The sequence below is a fragment of the Schistocerca piceifrons genome, chromosome 2 (genome assembly GCF_021461385.2).
Source record: "Schistocerca piceifrons isolate TAMUIC-IGC-003096 chromosome 2, iqSchPice1.1, whole genome shotgun sequence".
In the NCBI taxonomy this organism is placed as follows: Eukaryota; Metazoa; Arthropoda; class Insecta; order Orthoptera; family Acrididae; genus Schistocerca; species Schistocerca piceifrons.
Window position 1 is genome coordinate 843,453,615 of NC_060139.1, and position 13,534 is coordinate 843,467,148.

A 13,534-nucleotide genomic window follows, 5' to 3' on the forward strand; every position below is an offset into this window, starting at 1 on the left:
GTTATGTCATTTTGCTAAGCTAATCTATGATTTTCTGGGTAGGAACTTTATTTTCAGGCTCTTAAGCTACTTTCAAACAACACAAAATCGCATGTACTTCCTTGCACCATCCTCTTTCTTAGGCACATTGCTGCATTAGAAATAAACATTGGTTATTTAATGACCTATTTTCTTAAATTGTAAGGAGAATGTAAAGCCACTGGAATCACACATTTTGGTCTTCCTTTATAATGTAAATCTTAAGTGTCTGCATATTTCAAGAATATATTCTTTTTGCTTGCAAATATGGTTACGTATATGAGGCAGATCAATATGAAAAAATCTAAAGCAGCTTATGAACTGTTAAGGCTATTAAATATTATGAGTAATCTTAAAGATGTATAGTATATGAGATTTCGCTTGTTTGTTATTATATGGTACTTAGGGAAAAGCTTGAAATTACTTTTGCATCATTTGTTGTGCTGCTTTCTTGCCAAAGTACCAAGACTTGTTTCAGAGTAAAATATGCAGATCATTTTGCACTTTAAAAAATTAAACACATAACTAGCTTGGCATATTTTTAACCAATTCTTGTAAGTGGTGTCATTAGGAACAAGTTCACTTGATGTTATCCATTTTTTTTCGATTATAGGTACAGAAATAAAAAGTCTGCGGAAAGACTGTATTATCTTGTCACTTTGTTATTCTTTTTGTGGTATTAAAGCTGTGAATTATATGATTGTTATTCAAAAGCAGTTTAATTTTTTGTTTTGTTTATGTGAATAGATATACTGTTGAATCATACTCATAGCACAGCATCATCAACAGAGATGCTAAGTGGACCAATGTATTATTTTGTGTTGCTTAGGATCACACTTGATGTAAAATTAGATGATATATCAGAAGCTTTATTATTCATAATTAAAAAAATATGAATTTTTAATCTCTTTTATTGAAAGCCTCCCAACTGATATTACCAATTTTTTCAAGGAGGCTCCGTATCTAAGTTTGATTACATTAGTGTAGGAGTTTTTGTACATGTGGAGATGAGAGTCTCTCTAAAAGAAATAAACAACTTTATTTCTTAAATGGTTATCACATGTTGCTGGGCTCAAACACTAAAAAAAACATAGCATTCATATTAATCTAGATTTTGTAATTGCTTCATTTACTTGTTCATACAAAGCATTGCACTGTCGTGCAGTAATGCAATACCTGCCCCCCTTCGATCAGTCAAATATTACTCAGGTGTGCCAGAAGTTTTTTGGTTGACACACTGTATTGGCACTTGAATCTTGATATTGTTTCATAAGCGCATTATCATTCAGTCATAAACCTCTTCTCTTGGGACCATGAAGTTGGGTTTATTTTTTGTCTGTGAGTTTGCACATTCTCTCAAATTTCTACTCTGTGAGTTTAACTGCTGTGAATTAAATTTTGAACAATTTCGTTCCTGACATTACTGGGTAATCTGCATCCCCAGCATCTAACTACACAGTATCCTCTCCACTGACACCTTTTAATACCCGGGGGCTGGTTCCTACAACAGAGGGATAGTGATTACCACTGGGAAATAATTATGTGGATGTATAATGGGTTGTGATGGGATGGGGGAACAAGAGGGGAAAACTAGTAGGGGAAACCTATGCTTTACTGGTGCCCCAAAATGCTCTTCCCATTATATTTACAAATGTCTCATGAAAAATAATCTATGCATTTGTGCTTGTTATAACATCTACAGTCTCTACACTGCTGCCTGTTAAAATTGCAACACCATGAAGTGTACAACAGCCTGGATATGAAAGTGATTAGCAGTTTAGCACATTTAAACCAAGTAGGTAAGAGTAAAACTGCCTGCATATCAAGAAGGGCTGTGAAGCAGATTTCTCATTCAGAAATCACATTTGGATTTTCGTTGTTTGTGAGAAGATTGTGTTATGCCTTGTGTAAGGAGGAGAAGTGCTCATCTGCACTTGTGAAAATTCGACAGTTGCAGGGTCATAGCCTATTGAGACCACAGTTTATTGTTCCATGACACTGCTGCTCGTGTTGGTTGGAATCCCAAAACTGACATGCAGATATAGAAACAATGGGTTCAAGAGGGCTATACTCAGTGCCCTACATGATCTCAACAGTCAAATGTGATTAGTGCTTGAAAGGACAAAAATATTGTTCTTTCGGTCATACAGGATTATGCAGTCACATCATGTACCTTGATTCATCTACATCTACATTTATACTCCGCAAGCCACCCAACGGTGTGTGGCAGAGGGCACTTTACGTACCACTATCATTACCTCCCTTTCCTGTTCCAGTCACGTATGGTTCGCAGGAAGAACAACTGTCTGAAAGCCTCCGTGCATGCTCTAATCTCTCTAATTTCACATTCATGATCTCCTCGGGAGGTATAAGTAGGGGGAAGCAATATATTCGATACCTCATCCAGAAACGCACCCTCTCGAAACCTGGCAAGCAAGCTACACCGCGATGCAGAGCGCCTCTCTTGCAGAGTCTGCCACTTGAGTTTGTTAAACATCTCTGTAACACTATCACAGTTACCAAATAACCCTGTGACGAAACGCGCCGCTCTTCTTTGGATCTTCTCTATCTCCTCCGTCAACCCGATCTGGTACGGATCCCACACTGATGAGTGGTCAGACGAGTGTTTTGTAAGCCACCTCCTTTGTTGATGGACTACATTTTCTAAGGACTCTCCCAATGAATCTCAACCTGGTACCCGCCTTACCAACAATTAATTTTATATGATCATTCCACTTCAAATCGTTCCGCACGCATACTCCCAGGTATTTTAAAGAAGTAACTGCTACCAGTGTTTGTTCTGCTATCATATAATCATACAATAAAGGATCCTTCTTTCTATGTATTCGCAATACATTACATTTGTCTATGTTAAGGGTCAGTTGCCACTCCCTGCACCAAGTGCCTATCCGCTGCAGATCTTCCTGCATTTCGCTACAATTTTCTAATGCTGCAACTTCTCTGTATACTACAGCATCATCCGCGAAAAGCCGCATGGAACTTCTGACACTATCTACTAGGTCATATATATATATATTTTGTGAAAAGCAATGGTCCCATAACACTCCCCTGTGGCACGCCAGAGGTTCCTTTAACGTCTGTAGATTAAGGAAATTGGCTCATTTGGAGCAAGACAAATATGCATGCTGACATTGAAACAATGTCTCAAGCATCAAGGACTGTCAGCATGGCTTCTCGTGACGCTTTAACAGAGACAGGTATGTAATAGTGATGTGCCCAATGACAACATGTAACCATTTTGAGGTCATCCACATAAGTGCTAAAAATATCTATTAAACTTTGGTTACGTGATAAAGCAATTAAATAAAAGGCCGTAAATTCAGCAAAATATCTAGGAAGTACAATTATGAACAGCTTAAATTGGAAAGAACACACACAAAATGCTGTAGGAAAGTTGAACCAAAGGCTGCATTTTATTGGCGGAACACTTGGAAGATTCAAAAGATCTTGTAAGGAGACTGCCTACTCTGTGGTTATCTGCACTCTTTTGGAATATTGCTTCACTGTGTGGGATCCTTACCAGATAGGATTATCGGAGTACATCGAGAAAGTTCAAAGAAGGGCAGCACATTTTGTATTGTTGAGAAATAGGGAACAGAGTGTCACGGACATGATACAGGATTTGGGGGTGGTCATCATTAAAACAAAGCTGTTCCTCATTGTAGCGCAATCTTGTCATGAAATTTCAGTCACTAACTTCCTTCTCCTAATGCGAAAATATTTTGTTGATGCCAACCCACGTAGGAAGAAACGATCACCACAATAAAATAACGGAAATCAGAGTTCACACAGACAGTTATAGTTGTTCACTTTTTCCGTCCGCTTACAGAGTGGACTAACAGAGAATTATTGTGAACGTGGTTTGATTAATCTTCTGCCAGGCATTTAAGTGTGATTTGCCAAGCAGCCATGGTGATGATGTCTTTTAGAATGTATCCCATTTTTGCTTACAGCTTCACAATAATTGTGTCCATCTCTGGAAGCTCCAAGTGGAACAAACATTGCCAGATTGCATTTGTCATCATACTGACCCAACACTTGCTGTGATGGTATTGGGTGTCATCAGGTATACAACTCGGAACACCTCTAATCTGCATACCAGTAATTTGGGCAGCAGCTATTACATCTCTGACATATTAAAGCAAGTGGCTGTGGCCTGTATTTGAGGTCTCTGTGACATTTTTCACCAAGATATGAAAATCTGCTTGTTGTCTGTACAGTTCTGAACTACTTTGACACGTGATGTTTGGATATTGCCTGGTTGCCCATTCTCCAGATCTCTCATCCACTGAAGAATCTGGTCACAAGTTGTCTCTCCAGCCAACATGATGAACTATGGCCTACAAATGAAATAGTAAGAAATGAAGTACCTATATTTGTCATGCAAGCTTAGTTGACTTAGTGCTCGGCTGGATTGGAGCCGTTGTTATTTCCAGAATTAGCGGCTGTGAGTACTAAATTTCACACCCTGTATACTCTCAAATCATTTACATTGTTAATCGTATAGTCTTCTTGTACTGTATATACACAATAAGTAAAATTTCTTTATTTTCTGTACTTCATGACATTACAATTTTAATGGCCAACAGTGTATGTAAATGGTGTATTTGATCAATTCGGTTATTGTACAACCATAGGTACCTTATGAGAACCAGTTTTTGTAATTTGTTAAGCATATACTAATGAAATAATCAGCACATTCTGTACAAGTTCTTTCGTACTTCAGTTGTCTAACACACTGGCCACCATGAGATTGCTGGCAACCACAGCATTTGCCTACTCGTGATGTAAGTTCTCCTGTGGCCACAGCAGAGCCTCACACCGAACGCTATCAGTATGTGTGGCAGTCAACTTGTTAATATTGTACTGCACTTACTGCCAACCATTTTTCAACTGATTTTTTCAAATTTTTTCTTCAGGTTCCAATACAGTTATTTGTTAGGCTCTCCTCCTCTAAATTGGGTGCTTGTTGGAAAAAGTAGAAATTTAACTTTTCTTTTTAATGCCAGATTAACTTTCATTTACCTAAAATATATTTGTTTTCCTTCCTTGTGTAGGATGAGAGATATATAGTAGACATCCAGCTCTAAAATGAAGATGTGATAGTCAGTTTTTTTCAAAATTTTAAAATTTTCAGCTTTCTTTCTTGTAACATATTAAAATTCAGTAATTAATAATGTTCGTCTTTTATTTTGAAACTATTTTCCCCAAAAGTTTCTCAGATTAGAATGATGTCAAAAAATAGGATATTTAATGAAGCATGTAAGACAACAAGGGAACTGCCAGTCAGTTCTCATGTCGGCACTGTAGCTCATTATAAGAAATATTTCAAAATATTGAAAAGCTTAGTTCAATCATCAGAGAGAATATAGTATGAGAAGAGGATAGTCACTTCATGTAACAAAATGAAGATAGTATGGGATGAAGTAGAGATAAAGAGGAGCAGATAGCTTTATTTATTAGTTGATAATACTTTGGTAACAGAGGTATGCAGTGTTTTAACAAATTCTTTACTTTTGTTATTAATGAGTTGGGATTGTTGGGCTCAGTAAACACTGACATGAAAGACTTGAGACCAGTCTGTACAAACAACACTGCTAATAGGAAATGAGCCTCACTGAACTATAACATGTAGTGGCTACGATAAAATAAATAAAATAAAAAATTCCATTAGACGTGATAAAATATCAACAAAGTTAATTACAGAGTGACATTTTGAGTTTTGTAACATGTTAAGCAGTTTGTGTAACCAGTCATTTATCAGTAGTACATAAGCCAGTTGGCTGTAATATGCAGGAGTTCAGCTACAGCATAAGAAAAAAAAAATGCAATCAAACTCCTACCCAATTTTTTCCAGCATTTTCAGTTTTAAGAAAAATTACTATTTACACAGATTGTTATCCATTTTGTTGAAGTCACAGTTTGGATTTGTAAAATGCTCTGATTTTGAGAAGGCTGTCAATGCATATAGTGAAAGTGAACTTCATTCACCCTCAGTAAGTTATAGCCTAATTGTGTATTCTGTGATCTGTCATAGGCATTTCACTGTGTAATTCAGAATAGCATTTTAATGAAATTAAAAAAGCTTTATGAGAAATTCAGCAAAATGTTTCAAGTCGTATGTATACAGGGTGAAATTTTTAAAATTGACGAACTGCAGGGATGGATGTCTGATTGGAAATGGAGGAGAAAAGGTCCTATGAACATGTGTGTGGAACTGGATGGTGTGCATGCAACAAGAACAAACTATCCTGTAACACAATACAGAGCTGCAATGCACGCAAATCACAACAGAAGTTCAAAGTGGTCTCCATGGGATTTCGGGTGATAGGGATAGTAGCGATTGTCATGCAAGATATACGTAATCATTCTTGGGCTTACAACATGCTAGTGTGCCACTTGCTTGGAGCTAGCACTCGATTTTGTCTCTATATACTGTAGAACCTGGTCCTCCGTATGTCGTATATGTACAGTCCACCACCTCCCTGCACAGTTGCCTGTCTAAAGGACCCATGGTCACACAAACACTTGAAAAGGGCTTGAAATGTTATGTGATGTGGTTGTTGTCTGTGAGAGTACTTCTTTTAGTATAGCTGTGCTGCCTCTCAACTGTTTTCATCTGCTTGGCCGTACACAAACACCATCTCGCTTGTTCCTGTCACGAATACCGCACCATTTTGCTGTTTACAGTACATTGCTTCAATCACACAGTGTGCATCAGTCAAGAAACACAAGGCACATGGTCAGAGGAACTGTCATTCATCAGTGCCATCCACCATGGCAATGATACATTTCTGGACACACATTCATATGACCTTGTTTCCTCCATTTCGTCAGGAATCCATCCCAGCAGCTTATCGATTTCATTAATGTTCACTCTGTTTAAGAAAGACCAAAAGGAATCAAAATAAAATAGTTAATCTGAATGGGAATTAATTACATGTGGTCACGTCAAGTTCCATCTAAGACTTATACTTTTCTCGTGTGTGTTAATGACCTTTCAACAGTTACCGTTTCTTTACCAGGTAATAAGTTTATTTTGTTTGTAGACGATACAAGCATTTCTATATATAGCAAATCAAATGCACCGGTAATTTTAGAAAGGGCTATTCATAAAACTTCCTCTTTTCAAGCCAATTCACACTCTGTAAACTCTGCAGAAAATTACTTTATGCAGCTTAGAACCTGCAAGAGGTTTCCAATAAATATTTTTTTATAAAATGTGAGGACATGCAGATAGAAGAGTTCGACAATCTTAAATTCTCATGATTCAAATTTGATAATATCATGTAGGTGACGTAAAAATAAAAAAAATAAAAAACTGGCATACTTTGCTTACTGATGTTCCATGATCATGTACAATTTAATATTCTGGAATAACCCATTGGATCAAGTTAGAACTTTACAGGTACAAGAACATTTAATATTATTTATTTGTGACGTAAATTTGAGGATTAGTCTCCTTAAAGAACTGAGTGTACTAACTGCTGCTTTCTGAGAAAATTATTTCTTAATAAAACTTTTGAATACCATATGTCATATCTGTAGCTCAGTTCATGAAGTAAATACCAGTGATAGCAACACCTTCATAAAAAGTTAAAGTCACTCACTCTGGCCTAGAAAGGTGCTCTTCCTCAGGAACATACATTTTCTATAGTTTGTCATCAACTCAAAAATGTTTAGTTATTACCGTATATACTTGAATAGTCAGTGCACGGTTTCCCCAAATTTAATGACGAAAAACTGGGGTGCACGGTTATTCTAAGCAAGGTTGGTACTGCTCCACCTCCAACAATAGATGCCATTATACTATTGCATTGTTGTGGCCTCAATCTGTGACACATCAGTAGCACGTTAGAAGTATTAACAATGTCTTGTTAATTATGGCTTCAAGTTCTCGTTATCGCTCATACACTGCTAAAAAAAAACTGAAAATTATTGAAGAAGCCAAGAACATTGGTGAATGTGTAGCAAGAAGAAAGTATGACATGAGTGAGAGTTTTATTCGCGACTGGCGGAAAAACAAAACCCGGCTTGAAGAAACTAACAATAATCTCCAGAGATTTCGGGCCAAAAAGCAAAACATACGGATCTGGAAAGAAGTCTCTGCGAGTATGTAGATGAGAAGCTACAATACGGATTGGCAGTGATGACTGAAATATGCCAACTTACAGCACTGGCTTGATCCAAGGCATTAGGCATTACCAGTTTCAAAATTAGCCGGGGCTGACTATCAAGATTTTTCAACTGAAATGGATTAGGATTCCGGAGGAAAACTACCATCGCTCAATGGCTTCCAGGCGATTACAAGGAAAAAAATAGTGTGTTTTCTTCGTTGCATGATAAATCTGCGTCACGAACAGTCCTGTGTATTATCGCAAACTGGTAACACAGATCAAACGCCACTCAGTTTTGAGATGCTGTTCGACAACACCGTGAACAGGAAAGGAGAATGCAGCATCATGATAGACATGGCTGCAGTGAGAAGCAAAGGTGTAAGTGATGTGTGTAATTGGCAATGGAAGAAAGCTACCATGTTACGTGATATTTAAAAGGAAAACTATTCAAAAAATATCAATGCAAGGGATATTAGTGTGAGTCAATCCGAAAGGATGTATAATGAGCTTGTGATTGACTGGGTGACACTTATTTGGCAACATCGACCTGATGCGCTACTGAATTTACATAATATGTTGGTCCTGGACACCTCCGGACTTACAACTAAGAAAGTGCGAGACAATTACAAATAGGGAAAACTGACTTGGTCATTATTCCTCTAGGCCTAACATCCATCCTACAACCACTAGATGTGCATATAAATCGGAAATTCAAAGCTGCACATAAACAGCAGTATATGCAATGGATGGTTGATGAAAACAGCAAGTTCAGACTGAGTGGAGAAATCAAATGGCCGGATTTGTCCCAGATTAGTGAGTGGGTGAAAAGTGCATGGGAGTCCATTCTGCAACCTGTCTTTTTTCTTTCTTTTTCTATTGTAGGTAGGGCTAGACTCCTGGCTGGCAGGGATAATGTTCCGCAGCCAGCCAGCTGTACGATGCTGAATCGGTTGCGTTTTACCGATTTATCAACCTGTACAACAGCATGTGAAGATTTTGACGTGTTTCTTGAAACCAAATGATATATGTAATTTTGAACACGTCATTACAGTAGAACAATTTTTTTTGTAACTAAAACAAATTAAAACAAAAAAAAATTTTACCTCCTTCAGTATTAGAGTGCGCGGATTATTTGAGTATATACGGTAATAAGTACAGCTTAAGAGGACCATAATAGGTGTTTTGGTAGCTTCTTTTTTGACAAATTTCACAACAGTACTACTGAGCACACATATTATTAACTATCATAACATACTGCTATGCGACAACTGACTTTGGTGCAGTTTCAGTACAGTAATGTGATCTATGTAACTGCATTGATTAAGTGTTCTGTTGGTCCTTGGTAGAGTATTTTATACATTATGAATGAAAAACACACAATACTGATCCAATATTCTACAACATTTATTATTTATTTCACAAACTGGTTTTTGGCTGTTATGTCATCGTAGGTACAAAGATAAATGTGTGGTATAGTGAAATTTTTGCAGGTTCCAAGGTTTTAAAGTAGTACATCTAGCCGTGCGGGGTAGCTGCGCGGTCTAGGGTGCCTCGTCACGGTTCACGTGACTCCCCCCGTTGGAGGTCCGAGCCCTCCCTCGGGCACGGCTGTGAATGTTGTCCTTAGCGTAAGTTAGATTAAGTAGTGTGTAAGCCTATAGACCAATGACCTCAGCAGTTTGGTCCCACAGGAACTTTCTACAAATTTCCAAATTTAGTAGGCCCTACATCTACAGAGTACCTCTGTTTACAAAGATGACAGTTGGTAATCTTAGATTCAGGAATAAAACAAGAGGAATTATTTCAGTGAAAATGTAATGTAAGATTACTGAACTAAGACAAAGTATGTGACACATTAACTAATGAACTATATAACAAATGATGACAATTGTTTTCAGAAGAAAATGAATTCTGTGCTCTGTCATAGGCAATTTTTGTTTTTTATACATGACATTGGTGGACATTTTTTGCCCACTGATAAATACAGCACTTCAGCTTAGTAAAAGAGTGGAGTATAGAAAATCACTTGTAATTGTGACAAATTCTATGTATGTCAGCCTGGCAGCGCAATTTGCACCCACTTCAAGGAGCACCACAGAAATTGGAAGCTTAGAAAAAGAGACTCTACTTGTGCAGACCACTTGCTTAAAGAAGACCATAGTTACAGGTGCAACATGAAGTGTTACGCCACATCCATAAAGGAAGGAAGACGGACTACCCTGAAATAGTGGATTAATAAACATATGTCCATCTGCCCAAGCTTAGTACTGGATGACCAAACACAATTCCCTTACGCACTACTTGTAGCTGCAGATACTGCTCATAATCCCATCCATGCCTTATTGTAAATTAACCCTCTTACTCAAATGGCCATTTTTTTTCCTTTATTTCAGTTACTATAATTTCTTTTGTCCTGTTAAAAATTTTACTTTGTATAATCACTGCTGCTTCACTTATGTGGTTAATATCATTAATATATCTTTTCTGTTTGCAATTTAGGAACTATTAAAGATAAGATTATTTTGTTCAGCCACTCCATTGGAACATGCCACCAAAATTTACTGTTCAATTTATTTTCTTTTAAGAATGATTGTTATAAATTGTTATACAATTAATTAGTTAATTAAAATGTCCCATATTTTACTTAGTTAAATAATATTATACCACACTTTCACTGAAATAATTAAAGCACTCCATCTTCAGGCCACAAGTGGCCTACCGGGACCATCTGCCGGCCGTGTCATCCTCTGAGGAGGATGCGGATAGGAGCAGCGTGGGGTCAGCACACCGCTCTCCCGGTCATTACGGTGGTATTCTCGACTGAAGCCACTACTGTTCGGTCGAGTAGCTCCTCAATTGGCATCACGAGGCTGAGTGCACCCCAAAAAATGGCAACAGCGCGTGGCGGCTGGATGGTCACCCGTCCAAGTGCTGGCCACGCCCGACAGCGCTTAACTTTGGTGATCTCACAGGAACCGGTGTATCCTCTGCAGCAAGGCCGTTGCCACTGAAATAATTACTATCATTTTATTCCTAAATCTAATAGTAACAATTTTCATCTTTGGAATCGGAGGTACTCTGTAGAAGCACTAGTTTAAAATCTTAGATCCTGCAAAAATTTCACTGCACCACATATTTATCTTTGTATCTGATGATGGCGTAACAGCCAAAAACTGGTTTATGAAATAAATTAATAGAACTGTAAAATATTACTCCAGTGTTGTGTCTGTTTTCATTGATAATGATCTGTGTTAGTAACCCCCAGTAAACCTTTTTTTCTTTTGAAGCATTTTAGTGCACACACATTTATTGTTGCAGTAAGGTCCCCATTCCCAAAGGCATTTTGAAGCTATTGCCAGCCCTGCCCTCCCCCCACTTCGAGAAGAACCCACCTTTAACTTTCGTGTCTGCATCAAGTGTTATCACATGGTTAATGTAACATCGTTTTTCAAAGTGTTAGAGCAATGTGTAGCTGAGGCAGGACATGGGAACCAGCCCAGTATTTACCTAGATAGATGAGGAAAACAGTCTAAAAGCTTTGTCTAGGATGGTCTGCGCACTAGCCCCTTTCATTAATCAATGAGGTGGATTCGATATTGGGCCAGTGTGCCTCCCTGTGTTCTGGAAGTGAGTGACAACAAGTGTCTAGTGCAGTTGTTCGATCGGTAACTGATGCCACATGGCAGGTATTCAAGATTTAAGTGATTTGAATGTGGTGTTATAATCAGCACATGAGCAATGGGACACAGCATCTCCTAGGTAGCAATGAAGTGGGGATTTTCCAATACGACCATTTCACGAGTGTACTGTGAATATTAGGAACCTGGAAAAAAAAAAATCAAATTTCCAACATTGCTGTGGCCAGAGAAAGATCCTGCAAGAACAGGACCAACGCTGACTGAAGAGAATCATTCAACGTGACAGAAGTGCAACCCTCCCACAGATTGCTACACATTTCAATGCTGGGACATCAGCAAGTGTCAACGTGTGAACCCTTCAACGAAACCTCATTGATATGGGCTTTCGGAGCTGAAGATCCACTCGTGTACCCTAGATAACTGCACGACTCAAAGTATTATGCCTTGTCTGGGCCCATCAACACTGACATTGGGCTCGTTTCAAATTGTATTGAGCAGATGGACATGTACGGGTACGGAGACAACCTTATGGATCAATGGACTCTGTATGTCAGCAGGGCACTGTTCAAGCTGGTGGGGGCTCTGTAATGGTGTGGAAGGTGTACAGTTGGAGTGATATATTGGAGCCCTCATATGTCTAGAAATGACTCTGATGGGTGACACATACATAAGCATTGTGTCTGATCACCTGCACCCATTCGTGCCCATTGTGCATTCCAGCGGAACAATGTGAGACCGCACATGTCCAGAGTTGCTACAGAGTGGCTCCAGGAATGCTCTGGTTTCTGCTGGCCACCAAACTCCCCAGATATGAATATTAATTGAGCACACCTGGGATGCCTTGCAAAGTGCTGTCCAGAAGAGAACTCCAACTCCTCATACACTTAGGGATTTATGGACAGCCATGCAGGATTCATGGTGTCAGTTCCCCCCAGCACTACTGCACACAATAGTTGAGTCCATGCCGCATCGTGTCACGGCACTTCTGCATGCTCATGGGGTCCTACACAATATTAGTCAGGTGTACCAGTTTCTTTGGCTCTTCTGTGTATGTCCCACATCGTTGAAGATTCCTCATTTAGTGTCTAAGGAACAAAATTGAATCTAATCAGATTAAACTTTCAGATGGATATGCTTTGTGTAAACAGGAATACAAAGGAAATATTTTATATAGGGGAAAAACTTAAAAAAAATTGTGAAATTTCATGCAAGTAAAATTATTATTCTTGCAGAAGTTATTGGTGCATGGCAAGAGATAACTGTAATTACAAAAATGTCATTTCCTTTTGAAATATAGTATATCCTTGTACTTTTTTCAGTTAGATTCTCATAGGCTTTAAAAAACACACAAGGGCTTTAAAAAATAAAATAAATGTACAACATACACATTGTACTACTAAGATAATTATTTACAAGCATAAATAATGTTCAAATAAATAAATGTTTGGCAGTATTACCATGAGGTGAGATTAGCTGGTGCTTCTGTTAAACATTTAATATTACATGGTTACAACACATGAAGACTTTTCCATGAATGCATCTATAATTTAAATTCATTAGCATACTGCAACATTAATTTCCTGAATGTTTTACATAAATAGTCTCTACAGCATTAACATGGCTAATCAGGTACTCCAGTCTTAACTTCTGGAATGATGGTATACTTCCTTAAAATCTTGCACACACACACACACAGATATATATATATATATATATATATATATATATATATATATATAT